The sequence below is a fragment of the Poecilia latipinna genome, unplaced genomic scaffold (genome assembly GCF_001443285.1).
Source record: "Poecilia latipinna isolate Pla-1442-1.1 unplaced genomic scaffold, P_latipinna-1.0 Scaffold1376, whole genome shotgun sequence".
NCBI lineage: Eukaryota > Metazoa > Chordata > Actinopteri > Cyprinodontiformes > Poeciliidae > Poecilia > Poecilia latipinna.
The window spans coordinates 11,080-28,779 of record NW_015113992.1 but is presented as its reverse complement, the minus strand read 5'-3'; the positions used below and the strand labels follow the sequence as shown (position 1 = coordinate 28,779).

Sequence of the window (17,700 nt, the reverse complement as noted above, 5' to 3'; positions counted from 1 at the left end):
ACGTCCAGCCTCCGGTTTATCACTCCTCCTGATGGTTCTGCAGCAGAACCTGATCCCCCCACATTAGCTCGGCCCAATTGCAACAGTAGCGAAAACTAGCTTCGATCACACCGACTGGAATATCATTTAAATCGAAGTTAATCCCTTTTTATTTGCTTATATTATAGACAATCTTTATATTACATCAGTGGATCATGTTGAAGGTGAAGATCTTGTCTTGTTTGGAATAATTTCACACAGATTAGTGAGAGGATCCAGCAGGTCAAAGGTCAAGGAGCCAGGGCTCCCTCAGTTAAACACACACACACACACACACACACACACACACAGAAAGCCCGGCTTCAAGGTTTTCATTTTCCATTTCCCGACTTTGTTTTTCAATTGACAGACCAACACAAAGTAGTGCAAAACGGTGAAGTGAGAGAATACAAATGAAAATCTGAAAAGTGTGGCATGCATTTGTATTCTGATGCCCCCAAATAAAAGCATGTCCACTTGTCTTCAAAAGTCATTTAATTAGTAAAATTTAATTTCAGAATGTTTTGTGAAGGCCTCATTAGTGAATGAGGAGCATCTTAAAAACACCAGAAGTTAAAGTTAAAGAAGAAGCTAAAGGAAGATTTATGCTATAAAACAACATCTCAAGGTTTGAATAACTCAGCGCTCTGTTCAATTTATTATTAAAAAACTGAAAGAATACCAAAGAGAACATTAATCACAAACTGGTAACTAATGTATGAGCTACAGAGAGCCACGAATCAGGCAGAGGAAAGGGATGAACTGCACAGATCTGGTTATTTGGATGAGTGGGAAGAAGAAAGCTGTTGCTGGGTTTCAGCCCTGGATGACGCACAAAATTCAGATGGGGATGAGGAAGTGGATTTCTCTGGTTCAAAACAAAGCAAAATGTATCACAGTGAGTAGCTAATGCCCTAGATGGGCCAAAACAGACAAGGCATCTCGAAAACAAGTATTTTTAGGATATGACCCGTATTATCTCTGTAAAAAAAGACTTGTCATATAATCTTGAGGATTTACCCGGCATTGAGAAGGTGTAGGGAGGGTTAGTCTGATGCCACAGACCTCATATTATAGGACGAGCCACAAGAAAGTTTTCAAAAGTCTGGAAGCAAACAATCATTTAGTTTCAGGTTGGGTCAAATTTAGGATCAAAAGAAGCATTAAATGGCTGCCGACTTGTTTCTGTCCAGGTGAGTAGTGAGTTGTGCTTTTTTAAGTAATTAGTCTACGATAACAATGCTATCGCCTAGCTTGGTCGAACCGTGTTTTAATGGGGTTTCTGTGGATCGCTGCAAATGTTTGACCTACATTGTAGAAATGCAGAATGACTCAACATTAACATTCAACTCCAGCATGAATTTGGGTTTACAGAAGCTAAATTAATTAGATCCAAGCTCATAGAAATAACAAAAATAATATATCTTACCTTACATATGAATGCTTGTCTTTCTAAGTAACTGTCCAATAAAATATCTGAAAATATAATTTAAACGATGCGACTGTTGAAAAGTGGTCGCTGCAAACTGGCATTGTTAGTTTCTGCACCTCCTGTTTTTAGCTGTAGATTGTTTATCCACTTTTCTCCTCTTTTTTGGTAAGTTTTTTTAAAATTAACTCCTTTGTGACCAGCTACCTTCACAGAAATCCATTTATCTCTATTAGAACGACTGGAACAACCGCACATGACACAAACTTTAGGCATTTTGATGCTGGATCAACAGAAGTAAACGAACTGCACTTACTTCCTGACCTCCACCTGCAGTGGGTGATGTTGGTGCTACGTCATCTGCAACCCAGCAATTGCTGAGTAAAAGACATCAGAAGTGGTTAAGTGTACAGCAAAGAAAGTGTGCGGCTCAGATTTGACAAAAATAGATGTTTTTTGGCCTACATACAAAACGCTATGTGTGGCAGAAAGCCTGTGATGCGTAAATTGATGTTGGCAGAATCATGCTATGGGAAAGATTTTCCTCAGAGGGGGCGAGGAAGATAGATGGAGCTAAATTCAGTTTAAAACCTGGAAGAAATCATCTTGTAGGCTGCAAAAGACTTGAGACGGAGCTAAAAGTTCCTGTTCCATCTGGACAGTGACCCCAAACGTACAACCAGAGCTACAATGGATTGGTCTGATCAAAGTATGTTCATATGTTAAAGTGGCCAAGACCTGAATCAAATTGAGAATCTTTTTGGAGACTTAAAAATTGGTGTTGACAGGCTCTCCCTGTCCAGTTTTAGCTGTTTTGTATAAAAAACTGAGCCAAAATGTCCTGAGAGATGAAGTGCTGAAACGTTAACCCTGGAGGAATTCATTTACATATGATTTTTATTTTTAAGTTTCATTTTTCTTCCACTTCACAGTTTTGCGCTACTTTAACCTGGTCTAACACATGCAGTTTCAATAAAAAAGTTTAAAAGATCACCAAGAAAAACACAGCACAAAATGTTAATACTGTACATCATGAAATAAAGAGAAACTGTAATGAAAGGAACTCAAGAAAACGCAAAAATTAAGACATAAGATAAAACAAATGTGATGTAAAACTGAATCAACATGGGCAACATCTGACTAGAAACGATCAAAGTTGAGCATAATTAACCTCAAAGAGAAAAAATATCTACAATTAAGTTTGAAAACAACCAACAGCAGATGCAAAACGACCACAAAAAGACACAGTTCACTCAAAACGAGACATGAAATGATCTCAATGAAACACAAAAGGAACAACAACTGACACAAAATCAGACAGTGACTGCAAAGAGAAGACATTTCTTCTTGATCACTGAAGTCTGTGGCATTGCTCTGCTGGACCTCATTATGCTAAAGTATGTTTCCAATGTTTCTGGATGTAAATGGAGAGAGTATTGGAAACACCTGTCCACTTAGTGGGCCACATATATCGCCTCAAAACCTTTCTGCAGAAGTGGCTGAACACAAACTGATTTCTCAACAAAACATGTGCAGGTGTTCCCTACTTTAAGATTATGAATTATTTATATATCTTTTTTATATATAGAGAGAGAGAGCAGATACCAGGAATGCGTTTTCGTTTTCCTTCCGGGAGCATGCAGGACCGTTTTCTACCACCAGGGGTCGACTCAGCTGAGTCAGAAATGGCTCCTTTTGTCATGATCGCCAAAGTTTTAGTGACAGAACATGTTCTCTGATTCTGGAGTTAATGTGCAGAGATATGTACTGTAGCTTGTTTTAAGTGTAAAACTGTGAAATTTCTCTTAGTGATTTAGCAATGTTGATCAAATGTAGTAAAATCTTTCTCTATGGAAACTTCTCTGAGGTTTTGCTCAACTTTAATCCACACTAAAACCAGCTGCTTCATCCTTTTTTATGTGTTTATTTTTGTTTCAAGATGAGACTAATTTAGGGAAAAGCACTCTAAAACCACTAATACACATTCAGGAAGTGTAATCATGTTAGCTGTTGATTAGTTTTTCCATTCAAAAAAACACAACGTTGATGGATATCGATCCAAGATGTGGTATACAACAGCTGGTGTCACCAGGGAAACAGTTTCTACCTGCTTCAGACCCGTCCTAATTTCCTTTTCAAACGATCTTCCTGATGTTGACATCTGTCTTCATGCAGATTATCAGCAGAGGGAGTAGCCTCCCGGTTCAGCTGCCACATGGCGATTAGGTTTCAGCGTAGAGATCTGAATGCCTTCAAGCACCGACTCATCGATTCTCCCTCTGTTTCCATCCTTTAAAGGATCCAAGATTAGACTTTATTTGAGAAATATTTATTTAGATGTAAAAACAATACAGTAATAATACTGTAGGGTGTTTTTCATGTTACAATATTTAAATAAAATATTCAAATATCAAATATTTAAATACAATTTTACATTTAAAAATTTAGCATTTTTAAAATATTTAAATAATAAATGTTTGTTATTTAAATATTTTAATTAAATTAAATATTGTCTCATGAACAATGTTGTTCACGCTGCAATGCATTCTGGGTAAATGACATCTAATGGTCTAATTGCGCTACAGCCAAAACAGCGATCATTAAGCCTTTTCAAATTGAACCGGCGCGTTGAAATCGACCAAACAGAGGAAGAGGACAGAGTTGGCCATAGGAGCTGGTGTTTTGCTGCTGCTGCTTCCTTCGGTCAGACTGTGTGATCCGGTAAGATCTTCTATAGCTCTGTGTCCGATCCGGTCTTCGTACAACTGGCGCAGAGATCCGTTAGCGTTTAAAGAGTCTCCAGCGGCGGCGTCTGCTCAGTCAAGGCATTTTGCGGATAAAAACTGTCGTTTAGTTTCAGCTCGTTAAGGCAACGATCACCTGTTAGAGCATTTGTTAGTTTTGCTTATACAAATGACTCAAAGTCTTCGGGAGAGAAATGTTGAGGGCACAGTTTAGATCCTTCAGAAGTTGTGTTCGGATCCGGCTCTCTCCCACTGCACTCTTATTTTGTGTGTGTGTGTGTGTGTGGGTGGGAAGCATGCAATCCAGATTCACCTTACTGTTTTTTTGTTTTGTTTTGTTTTAATTACAGCCAACAGTGACACCATGTGGCATTATCTAAAATTACACCAGTTAACCGCAATGTGAAATACACAATTCTGTGCTGGTCCATTCCAGCACAGAATGGACCAAAACGCGTCATCAACCCAGCAGGTGAAAAAATGGCGACCTCCATGGTGAAAAATGTAACAAAATATGTAATTATGAGTTTTGGTATATCATAAACAGCATTTTTTAGTAAATAGGAAAATTACAAAATATTCAAATAATTTTGGATCATGACTTTTTGCCATTTCTATCAATGTGGTTTTCTTGTAATGTCACAAAAAATAAATCTGATACGTTCTCTTGATTCTGACGTCAGAATCCATCCATCCATTTTCTGAACACCCTTGTCCCTCAGTGGGGTCGGGAGGGTTGCTGGTGCCTATCTCCAGCTAACGTTCCGGGTGAGAGGCGGGGTACATCCTGGACAGGTCGCCAGTCTGTCGCAGGGCAACACAGACACACAACCATGCGCACACACACACACACGATGTCAGAATCATGGGAAGGAAATGTATCCAACAGACAACCAAATATAGAAAACTGCCTTTAGAGAATGAGGTCAATACGTCGTGATTTGGATAAACAGATGGGCGCTGACAAAGCTCCAGGTGGGTTACATGCACCTTCTCTGCACATATCACATTGCAGCAGCACAACTGATCAGGAAGAAAGAGTATATAAGCCATTAGACAGAAAACAAAGTGGATTTAGATAATTTACATGAATTTGTTTCTCTAAGATATGATGAGTTAAAATGTTACATAAAATTAGCAATATGAGAAAACCCGGAAAGCATATTATGCTTATATATTAATAGAGATAGAGAAATTTTTTTTTTCATCTACTCTGACATTTTTTGGGGTCATATAATTAGCTAGAGTTGTGACATTTAACCATCAGGTTTATATAATGAGAACTCGAGGCCCGTGGGCCAAATCCGGCCCGCTGTAGCTTCTTATGTGGCCCTCTAGATTCTAGACTTAAATATTAAGTTGTCAATCAAATCAATGCAGTTTTTATCCGTTTACTGCCAAATTTTATCAATCAGTCCCTCCACTATAATTCCTGAGAATTATAGTGGAAATTCATACAAAATCAACAACTTTATTGCGCTAGAATGTAATTGGGAGATTATTGGAGATTTTTCTGAAAAAAGGTGTCCAGATAATCATTTAATTGTTTATCTGTCCTACGGCTGAGGATGAACGGTGAACCATTAAAGACAGGAGGCTAGATTTTATTACTAGCTAAAGACGTTATCATTGCAGCTTCATCCTAATCTCTGCAGCTCATGTTTTATCTGCTCTTACTACATCTAGATAAGCCACAGAGCAGTCTGTGGATTATACAGATAAACTCTTCTCAGGAAAATGAAGGTTTCCTGAACCTTGATTTCCTTTTTACCATTACTGAATCGCTAAGCAGCTCCGTTAAATACCAAATTACCAGCTGATGCTTTCTCAATGCAGCCACAAAAACGTAAACGGGATATGAAACGGCTTGTTGAAAGAGATGCTGTTTGTTTCAGATGTCTAAACTTTCACCTGTGTAAATACAAGCTGTGCCCTGTTCCTGTGGGTTTCTGGTTGCCAGGTGTGCTGCGAGGGGTCACCTGTTTTACAGCCTGCAGTTTTCATGCTGCTGCTGCTGCTTCCCCACATGGCGACAGCAGGGGGTCCAGCCATGTAAAGACAAAAACAGGACCAGACGGTTTTTTCTTTAACTCCTGAAATATAACGGTGCACCTGCTTACTCTTGAGGAGCTTTTCTGTCTGGTTTTAGCAGGAATGGATGTGTTCGGTGTGCTGGTTCATGGTAAATACAGTGAACCGCTCTGTAAAATCCCCCAGGACTCAACCTGTCTGTTCAGAAACGATCCCTCTGCACATGTGCAACAGGGTGACAAACAGCGCTCTGAAGTGGTCATGCCCAAACTGCTAAATTAATCATTATTATCCCAAATGCTAATTAATATTCAGGTGATGGCTACACAACGGTTGTGATGACTCATCAGCTTTTGGAGCTGCATCATGAAGAGTCTCTTATCTGGATCCATTTAGCAGCTGCAGGTCTGCTTCAACGTTAGCATGAAAACCTGTCTGTGTCCTTATAGGTTTCTTATGTTTTCATTTCTGTCACACAGAAATCTGTGGAACAAGAAACCAAAGTGACTAGATCAATATTTTCTTTCAAGAAAATAATCAAATATAATGTTTTATCAAGGTTTAATGAAGTAGATTGGCTCAGCATAGTCAGTTTTTGTCTTTACAGTCTATCTGCTACTTTTTCATCAGTATTAAGGAATTATTACTTTAAAAAAGCCTCTGTCTTGCTACAAAGCTACTTCTAAGTTAGTTTGTCTCATTTCATGTGTACTGAGATATTTTCAATCGAACCCAGACAAAAATACTTGGTAAGATTTTGCTTTTTTGCAATTTAGTCAAATTCTTGACTAATTCCCATTGAAATTATATGGCAATTCTAATTTTAAAAAAGCATTGGTGTCAAATGGAAATTGAAAATCATCTAACGCTGCTTGCTGTCGGTAGGAAGGATCTCCTGTAGCAGTCTGTGCAGCAGCTCAGAATGGTCCTTCTTTGAAGAAACTGAACCAGGCTCATTTTTTCAGTGTTGAGACTTTTTTTTTTAAAGTTTCTGGCTGTTCTGACAGCAGAAGAGATTACACTGGCTGACCGAATCCTTCTTCCTTTTTAAAATCAAACAAAACCGTTTAAATTATTCCTCACATTTACAAAGCCAGAAGGTGTTTTGTGGGTTTTCTTGTACTGCGAGTCGCTCTGAGAGAGCATGACCAACAGGAATAGAGACAGACAATACGCGGTGAGCGCGCTTCTTCCCAGGCACCTTTATGGTTTTGGATTTGTAGCTCTGCGTCTGGCCATTTTCATACCTCCCAAACCGTTTAATCAGATCTTCACAGCGGCTTCACGCTGAGGTCGGCCAGCTGTGTCTGCTGGAGGAAGCAGAGCGGCTTTCTCTCTCTTTAGCTTCTTTTAGGCCCGTGATATGAGACCATTTCCATGCTCAGTGAAGTGCAGCGCAGTGCTTCAGGCAGCATTAGACACTTCATACCCGCTTGCTGTTACCTCAGATGCCGAATGTTTTCTGGGTGCTGGCTGTGACAAAAGTCAGAAGTAATAGTTTTATATTAATTTAAATCCAGGTTTAATAATTGTTATTTTTCAGAGTTTTTAAATCTTTGCCTCAGTTCTCAGTAGAGAGAAAAATAAACGTCTTGTAACAAGAAGAAACCTCCTGCAGAACCAGAGCCATGTCTTCTGAAATCAGCCAATTGGGATTATAGGCAGGGTTAATTGTTAGAATCTGGGGTTGTTTGAGTTTGTTTTCGGTCATTTTTGGTGTTCCTTGGTGTTTTTTCTCTTTAGCTCTGCCTTCTTTTTCACTTCTGTTCTTCCCTAGTGATTCCAGTTGTAGTTATTTTCTGTTGTAAGTTTATTAGGTTCCTTTTCCAGTATTTAAGCGCTTCTTTGTCAGTCACTACTTGCCGGTTCGTCTCCTCTCTCCTCCCTGGTTCCTCTGTTATCTCCTCTTTGTCTCCTGCTGGATTTTTCTTTTGATACTTTCTGCTAACCTGGACTTTCTCATATTTGTAAGTTTGATTCCTGTTTTTTCGTTAAATTTTCTCATTACTAATCCTGCCTACTGCAATTGGGTCCATTTAATTAAAACATCATGGCAATAATAGTGTTTTCATTATATTGCGGTTTTATGTCATTGTGTTTTGTTGTTTGTCTAATTCACTTAACAACCTGACGCTCATTTTTTCTCCCAACTTTTCAGACTAGCGTAACGCCACCAGGAAGAAAATGGATTATTGTAATTTTTTTGACCACTGACATCAGTTCGTAAATAAAAACAATAATTTCAGCATGTTTTAGTTTTATAAATACACACTATAGTTCCAGTGAGCTATAGTTTCTCCCAATTAATTGCTGTTTTTATTTCAGTTGGCAAAAACGTTTTCTCAATTTCAGTTTTCATCATTTTGTTAGTTTTAGTTAACAATAATAACCATGGTTACAGAGGTGACCCAACTGCAAGACGTCTTTTGTTCCTGGAGATAAAAAGGAACAAAAGACTTTAATTAACTTCCTAAAATGGAGAAAGAAACGTTGAAATGAAAGAAAAGCGTTAATGTCAAACATGTCCGTTTGCAGGTTTCCTCCTCACGCCGGGATTTCAGGGCTGGAGCATCGAGGAGAAGAGAAAAAGCAAAACAGGGCTGACAGAACACAGGTGGGAACAATCAAGGCAATTACACAGGCAGACAAGCAGGGGAAGTAAAACAAGACGCAACAACACGCCGAGACCCCCAAAACAACACAGAGGTTAATAACAAGGCAAAGAAAACAAAAGGAAAGTGGGAAAGTTGACAGAAGAGAACGGTGCAGATAGAGACAGAAGAAAATTTGTCAAAAGAAGACGAGCCGCAATGAAAAAATGTAAACATTTTCTGCATTTTTTCAGAAGCGTGCAAGTTGTCTTCCTGATTTATGTGAAAAGTCTCACACTCCTGTAATAATTGCATTTTTTTAAGTTAAAGAATGAGGCGTAGATAAATCATCTCATAAATTTTACTGCCATCAGTTTGACACACCATATTGTCAAGGTTTCTGGGTCACGGCGCCAATCCCGGGATCCAGATGTTCCATGAAAACAGGTGTATAAATCCACCTTATGCAGAGTGATGGTGAAGAAATGCATCACTCCTGTGATGTCGGTGAATTTCACCGAGGTACCAAGATGAGATTTCACCGAGTCCAGCTGTAACCAAACAGTCCAGGTGATTTTTCTGACTGATAAAGACAGAATGCTAAAATTTAATCAGAAGGTGCGTCACCCTTACATTGTGGTGTGGGGACTATTAATAGTCCTTGGAACCATTTTGTTTGGGCCTAAAACTGCAGTTAAAAATGGTCGAAATGTAATCGTCCAGCAAATGGAGCTCATGAACTTCAGCTTTTCATCATTTCATATGATGAGATATCTTCTGAAATAATTTTTTTTTTAATTATTTAGGTGCAAGACAAAGTGTTTTTCTTTAATTAGCTATGTTTTTGTTTTGCTTTTGTTTTCAAGGAAGTCAAGTCACAAACTTTCTTCAACTTTATTCCTCAAAAAACGGATTCTGGCAACAACATTTATTGAACGTTTTCAAATAAAATTCTCATTTTGTTGCTGGGAATGTGAAAAAACATTTCTAAAACAATAAAACAAGATTTACTCTTTTTACAATCTAAAATAATGAGTTCATCCTGCTTTGTTTCATTATAACATTGCATGTATAATTTATTGCTGAAAAAGCAAAAAGGAAATGTTTTACAAGGATTTTTATTGAGGAAAGGAATATGGGTTGTCAGGACTTTCAACTTTCCTACTTTGGTTTTAGACTCCAGTGTTTTTGATTATGGATGTTTGTTGGTTATTATTACAGTTTATTCATATAAAATGTTAGCAAAACATCATGTAAATTCATCTGGTGTTTATCAGTTCTTGCCAAAGATGTAAACAGGATGATTGTGTGTGTGAATCGATATAAATAGATGGTTTCAATAGATAAACACAACATTTTCAGACAAACCTTTATTGATATTAATTCCTAATAGTTGCTTTGAAACGTCCTCTCTTCATGTGATTTATTATAATCTTCTTAACCTGTTACATGTCTGCCTCATTCTTGGAAAGAGTGCTGGAGGTTTACGGCTGAGAACAAAGAGGAAAAGTGCAAGATGAAAAGTCTTTGATTTGGACTCTGTGCTCGATTTTGGAAAAGTTTCCAATAACTTAAACGGAAAGATCTGGCTGTATGAATATGGATCCTGAGGGAGCCGTTTACTCCACAAGCCAAGGAACACGTGGATGTAAGAAAAGCAGGAATTAGGGCTCCTTATCCTCTGTACAGATCATCGTAATTCATTTAACGAAGGAAGCTGTGAGTTAATATATGCTGAGGTAAACCATGCGGCTCATGTAATTAGTTGCAATCTTTTTTTTCTCAGCTTAAGCTCGAGCATTTGTTCAGAACTGGGAGACAAACAGAGCAGCGATTCAGGGAAATATTGACACCTTGGTAGAAAAACTGACCCGAGGTCTTTAAAATGGCTCTTAAGGGGTAAATATATTTTTTCCCCTTAGTAACTCCAACCTCATATTCAGAATTCACATTTTTCACTTTTTTGTGCTTCTTTTGTGCTTCTCAGAATACTGAGAAAAACCACCCTGCTAAAAACTGGTTTTTAGCAGAAAGTTTCTGTTTTTTGTGTCTGGGAAAATGAGCTGTTTCATAAACCTCCCTGAACGTAAAGTCACCAATCAGTAGGAACTGCCCGTTGCCTAGCAACCCCAGGGAAGCCCAGCCCGTCACCTAGCAACCAGAGCTGAGATCCAGAACGGCTGGTTCTAATATGGAGGAATTTTCCTGCCTTAACTCGAGAGCGCACATTTTCAGTTTGAAAGCAGGATTTCATGTCTTTCTCCTCAACACTTTGAATTCTTGTGCTCAAAACTTCTGCTCTCTGTCAAATACTCTCTGTGTTTTCTCAAGCCGCTCTCCAAGCGCTCAAAACTCGTCTCTGCTCGGATCAAACCTCGCTACTCGCTTGCAAATCATTTTCTGCTCGCACTTGGAACAAAAAAAGTACTGTCGCCTGGCAACCCCTCAGCCAATAGAATGAAAGGTTTATATAGGGTGCGCTTGTTTCCTTCTAGTGGGTGTGCCACTAGAAGGAGCTTATGTGGATTTAAAGTGACAGGACGCCGTAAAACAGCTCATTCTTACAGGAGCACAAAGTACACAAACTGAAATCTTATCTAAAAAAGATTTTGAACAAAAAAAGTACTGAACATGCTATAAGGAAGCATAGCAGGTCACCTTTAAGTGCATCATGCTGGACCCAGAGGGTATTTATTTTAGAGATAAACGGCAGAGGAAAGCAGCAGAGTTGGATAAAACACAGTAAAGACGATGCACTCACTGGAAACTGCATATTCCTGTGCAGGTTTTGCCTTCAGCATGAATACTGGAGATGATTTGTGAAGATTGAACGCATGCCATCCTCTGTGCTGAATAGCAACAATAACTCCAGTTTTTAGATGTGTAACCAGTCGCAGGTGTGCTAATCTTTGCCTGGACGTCTGCTAAAAACATGTGGTGCCGTTTCTGAGCCCCGCTGAAAACGTGCTGCGTCCCAGTGACTGAATCTGTCACCTCAGCTGCAGGAAGATAAGGAATGACTGAGTGGTTAAAACATAATACTGGGGTCATACTGTGTTTAAGGCTTCACCTTCTCCTTGTCTGCAACATCTGTGTTTTATACAGACGCAGCTTGAATACTTACATATTTTCTCAGATGTTTCAAAGTGGTGCTAACCTGTGCTCTGTTTGTCCCACTCATACAATCAGGAAGTGAACCAGTGCCAAGCAGAAGAAGTGATTGACTGTTTGGATCGGTTTTGCTCTTTGCGTCATTAAACCTGTATCATGTTTGACCCTGGCAAAGATACACCGAAGGTACTCTGAAGCCCAGATGTTTCCTTCCTATTTATCACGTACTGTAAGGAGCTTTTTTTCCCCCTCGAAGTGAAAGTGAAATGAAAAGCGACGCATGTTGAAGCCAGACCTTCAGAGAGCCGTGCAGCAGATTCCCGACAGAGCAACGGCGGCTGTGAAAGATGAGCTGGAGACGATGAAGGAATTGCTCCAAATGCCTCCTCTGGTAGAAAAGAAAATGTTTTGCACAAATATTCCAACCTGATGTTATTTAGCCTTCAGTGTTTAACACCATGAGCAATCTGTGAAACACTGCCATCCACAATTCCTGTTATTTATTTTCACTTAGATGAAAATACAAATAATTCCCTCGTGCACATTAAATATCTGTGCAACCAACATGTGATGACAGTTTTGTGTCAGATATGATGTATTTTCAGATAAATCTTGTATAAAAATAACATTTTACTCTTTTTATTGCTTCTACAAATCCGCCATCCATTAATACAGTCATTTATTTTATGTTACATATTTTTTAAATTTTATTGACATTTAGACTGATATTTTTCTGTGAAAATATCTGATTTTATTGCTCATAATTGATCTGTAAAAGCAATAAAACGAGCCAGCAGGTGAATTCTTCTCATAAGGGCTGTTTTATTTTTGTTTATCATCCATTTCAGTGGAAACACGCCGTCTCATCCAATTGAAACTCAGCGATGACAACAAAGCTTTTTTGCTTTATCCATAATTTAATCATCCTGAGGAGGAAAATGGATTTTGGATACAGTTTAAAGAACCCTCCTTGCCACTCTTGATCTAATGTTGAATAGCAGGAAGTCGTTTATCGTTTACCGTCAGGAACCGACATGGATTCAAAGCCTTTCTTTCCTTTCGCTGAGCAGCTGTATTCCCCAGACTGTGTTCAGCTACAAAAACTGAATCAAACTCAGCAGACGGGACAGGGAGACAACATTTAGTCCTTCATTTAATGCCTGCTAAGGTTTGGTTTTCCGATGTATTCTGTGTTTAGTTGTACTCTGGCTCATTCGTTTCGTCGTGCTGAGTTACTTTATTGATCATTCTCTTGAAAGCGATGAGAAGAGAAAGCTGCGTTTGAAGCGTCGTCAGAGCGAAGATGAGATCGTTCGATTATCAGCTTTAATGGGAGAAGAGATGTTTATCCTCTTCCTTCGCTCCGTCCTTCTCACAGCGACACTTCAGCTAACCACAATAATCATCTAAAAAGACGAGCTGCTCTCATTGGTGAACGAGGACGGATGTGACTCTGTGGTTTGGAAACTGCACATTACGATCAGCTCTGAGTCAGTAAATCTGCCTTTCCTTGATGATTAATCAATTATGGTGCCATTATGAACTCCTGTGATCATCACAAGAGCCAGACATGCACATAATGTGTGTTTTTGTAGAAGAAGAGAAACGAAGAAATTAACAAAAGTGTTCACCCTCACCAACACAAAATGTGCAGGTGAATGTGAAGTGAGAGAAAAGGGATAAAAATATGAAACATCTGCTGCCATTTATGGAAGAGTGGTAGAAAGTTGTAAAAATAACTTTCTGCTACAAATATATGGAGAAGGTCCGACATAAAGTGACACATGGTGGTGGCAGCATCATCCTGCTGGCACTGAGAAGATGGATGGACACATAAGCAGAAAAATATTGGAGGACTGACGACCATTTTCAGCTGCAATGGAGTTGATCTAATTACATTCATGTGTTGGAATGGCCCAGTCAAAGCTCAAAGACGTAAATCTATCATTGAAAACTGGAACAAGAGTTAAAAATTGACTCTTTCCATCCAATCTGACTGGATTTGACCCACTAAAAATATGTGCAAAGCTGGTAAACCTCCTGTCAAACTTTCCAGATTTTTAAAAAAATGTAAAATATTTTTAAACCTTGCAGCTCTTTGTATATCGTCATAAAGTACAACAAACTGTGGTTGTGACACAAGCTCAATATGCATGGAAACCTCTGCAAGCCCCTACATGAAGAAAATATGATCTAAGAGCAAAGAAGCGTGGAAGATTTGTGTCAGCATCGACTGAGAGCAAACCAGGCTGTGAAACTGGAGCAATAATATTAGCTGGATGGCAGATATTGAATCCTTGTCTTCCACCTTCACCCAGGCGTCCTTTATCTGCAGAGGATAATCTTCCTGTGGTCTGGACTTCCAAAATAGCTCAGTTAAATTAGATAATACTGAATAATAAACGCTTTAATTGCTTTCTGAACATGCAGAATTGTGTGCATGTTTTGGTATTTCCTCATCTTGATTTGATTGCATTACTGCAGGCGGTAACCTGCAGCAGTAACCGAGGCGAGTGGGCATCTTTAAGTGCTGTTTGTTAGGTGTGTAGTCATCTTGTGTTTCCATCCCATCATGCTTTCTGTCTCACTGGCGCTGATCAAAGACCATAACCGGTCGTGTTCACGGTTGGCCTCCGATGTCCTGGAAATCCTCAACACAGACGCTAAATAAACATCAGTGTGTGTGTCGTCCAGAATGTGTGTTTACCCAGGAGTAACAAACTGGATATGTCCGTTTAGCATAATTCTTGGCTCTAAGCTTGAAATCTGTATGCCTGGTTTTTATTCGCTGTTTTGCAGGCAGCGCCTTCTCATCCGTCTTTACCCAGCATGCATCTCAATAACCTCTTTACATCGCGTTATGTTGTTGTCATTCATGCAGGTCTCTCCTCTCAGGCGTTCGTTTTCCTCGCCAGGAAAAGTACCTCCGGTCGGAGTGTCAAATAGCTGCTGGCAATAAAAGTCAGTCATATGATGGTAATGATTGTATCGAAGCCGCTCGTTATTGATGGATCCGGTCATGTGCGAAATAACCCGTCTTATTGGGGCTGAGTTGTCGAAGTGGATGAGCTCTTTAGCCACTTAGAAAATGGTTCACAAAGTTTTCACTCGCGCTGCAGCATGAGGAGCTCAGAAAATAATCTCCACATGACCGAGTTTTAGTTCGAATCCGACTGTTACACCAAAATTCAGCCAGCAGCTTTTTATGAAATAACAAATGTTACAGAAAAGCTTCGTCAAAGATTCATCAAATTTGGCTTTCAAATGCTAAATCCATTCAACAGTTATTCAGACCAAACTGGACCTCTGTGAGAAAAAGGAAACTCCCTCAACTCGTCTTTTGAGAGTCGTTTTAATTTGAGTTTTTGAGAATAAACAGCTTATTTATGGACTTTGAATAGGCCATTCCAAAACCTTCATTCCACCATATTTAGCTGTAGTTTTTATGTTCTTCTTTTTTACCAAACCTGTTATTTTTATGAATATATTCCAACAAAGACCAGCGTTTTGGAAGCGGGGATGTGTGATTGATCTTTGGCCTCAGAAGTGTCCCATAAATAAAACGTTTGGCCCAGTTTTTGTTTCTAATGACCTTAATTGTGACCAGTGAGGTCTGCAGTGCTTCAAGTGCTTCTTTTGTCACCTCATTGATGTTGTGGTTAAACTTTCCCTTGTTAAATGTTTCTGCTTCTTAAAAGTGATAAAGAAATGGATTTATAATGTTTTCCAAACCAAAAGATGTGAATTCCCTCTCCTGATTTCAGGTAATTAGTCATTTTCCTCCTGCTCTCCCTCAGCTGCTCAGCTCCTCTGATTAGACTCACCTGGTCTTAATGTCGTCTCCTCTCCTCTATTTACTCTTCCTGGTTTCCATTGTTCTGCTTTTATACTCATTATATTCTCACCATTTTGCTCCTGACTTCCTGTCTCACCAACTTATATGATTATATGGCATACAAATAGTTTCTAATTTGGGATTAAGGTTCAAGTTTTTTTTTTGTTTTGCTTTGTATGTGTTTCATCATAAAGCATTTCCCCTAAACGTTCAAGTTTAAACCATGTTTCTAAACACTTAAACAGTACGTGTTTAAGTGTTTTGAATTAAATTTACACTATTGTTGAAATTGAAAATTATCTTAAGTTATTAGGAATCATTTTCTGGAAATTGTGATTTTTTATAATGTTTGTGACAATAAAATGCAATAATTGCCAGTAAATATGACTGGACATAAATTTAAACTTAAGATCCACTTCTTAATGCTGTATAAGAAAGATATAAGAAGAAATGCACAGATGAATAAGATTAATCGGTTAATAAGTTGTTAAAAAAAACATGGCACCATCATCCTCCTACCACTTCCTGTCTTCTTCTTTGTCATTTCCGACAGTGGTATCATTCGGTTGTTAATCGTGTGATGCAGTTTTGCAAGATACACAACAAACACCTCATCCTTGAGGCAACACTTTCTTTTTTTTGTTTTTCAAAATTGCCATGTTTTCATTAAGCAAATTTATTGTCAAATTGCACAACTTTAATTTTAATGAAAATTCAACTTAAAATAAACTTATTTAAGCGCTGCTGCAGTCATAAAATGCCTCAACAGCGCTTTACCTCTCTGTCCACATTTGGGAGATAAATGTGTGAAGGTGGAATCGACGTCAGGGTCAGAGGTCAGCAAGCCTCTGTTGAGCTACGGGAGACTCTTCCTCTGCTGCTCTGATATGCTCATCTGACGCAAATGTCATCTAAATTTCTAGCATACGACTGTGTTGCTTTTCCTCCTTAGTGGCCTCCAGTCGTGAGGTTAATGATTTAACGAGGGAGACCTTCTGAGAAACAGACACATTTCCAGAATGGAGCTGGAATTTCAGCCACTGGTGTGTAGTCACTTCCCCTAATTGCTTCCTGAACTTTGCCCCTGAGGTTTACCCTGCCCCATCATGTCCTGATGAGGCGCAATGACAGACGTGGATGGAAAATGGAAGACTTGGTGTGTGTGTGTGTGTGTGTGTGTGTGTGTGTGTGTGTGTGTGTGTGTGTGGCTGTTCTGGACTGGGCCAGCTGGTAGCAAAGCCAAATGTACCTCATTTACTTCTGACCTGCGCTCCTCCATCACTCCCTCAGAAGCAAGGCCACTGCTGAACCGATTCCCTGAAATTATCCCCACAGGCAAACTGCCGCGTCCTAATGGCGTCTCAACGAGGCCAAAAGTTCCCACATTGATTTCCTGGATTTCCCAATTCTTGGGAATCAGGGATGAGGATGTAATACTTCTGAGAACAGAAGCTTAACCAGATTTTCACTCACCAAACAATATTTTCTCCCTAAATTTGTGACACAGAAGTCTGAGAGAGGCTTTCTTTGCTCTTTCGCTCTGCAAACATAGAATTTAATTTATTAATATTATTAATTCTGGGTTTAACTGAATCAAACTCAAAGGAGGTGAAAATTTATTACCATTTAGATTTTTATAAATCTATCTCAAAGCGGCGATTTGAATCCCCTACGTGAATTTATGGGGGAATTTTTCTGCCATAATTCGAGAGCGCACATTTTCAGTTTGAAAGCAGGACTTCACGTCTTTCTTCTCAAAACTTCTGCCCTCTTTCAGTTATCCACTCTGCTTCCTCAAACCTTCCTGTTTGTCTCTGCTCACTTGCAATCATCTTCTGCTGGTGCTTGGAACAAAAATGCACCGTTGCCTGGCAACCGCTCAGCCAATAGAATGAAAGTTTTATACTAAGTGCGTTTGTTTCCTTCTAGCACGTGAGCCTG

The 17,700-nt window shown here is 39.1% G+C and overlaps 1 long non-coding RNA gene across 1 annotated transcript; it reads left to right on the top strand.

The window, feature by feature from the left end:
• The first annotated feature begins 97 nt into the window (after positions 1-97).
• Positions 98-9,611, top strand: LOC106962148 (uncharacterized). The gene is made up of 3 exons (XR_001427912.1): positions 98-203; positions 5,053-5,166; positions 8,758-9,611. It is a non-coding gene; the product is annotated as an uncharacterized LOC106962148 (long non-coding RNA).
• The last annotated feature ends 8,089 nt before the right edge of the window (positions 9,612-17,700 follow it).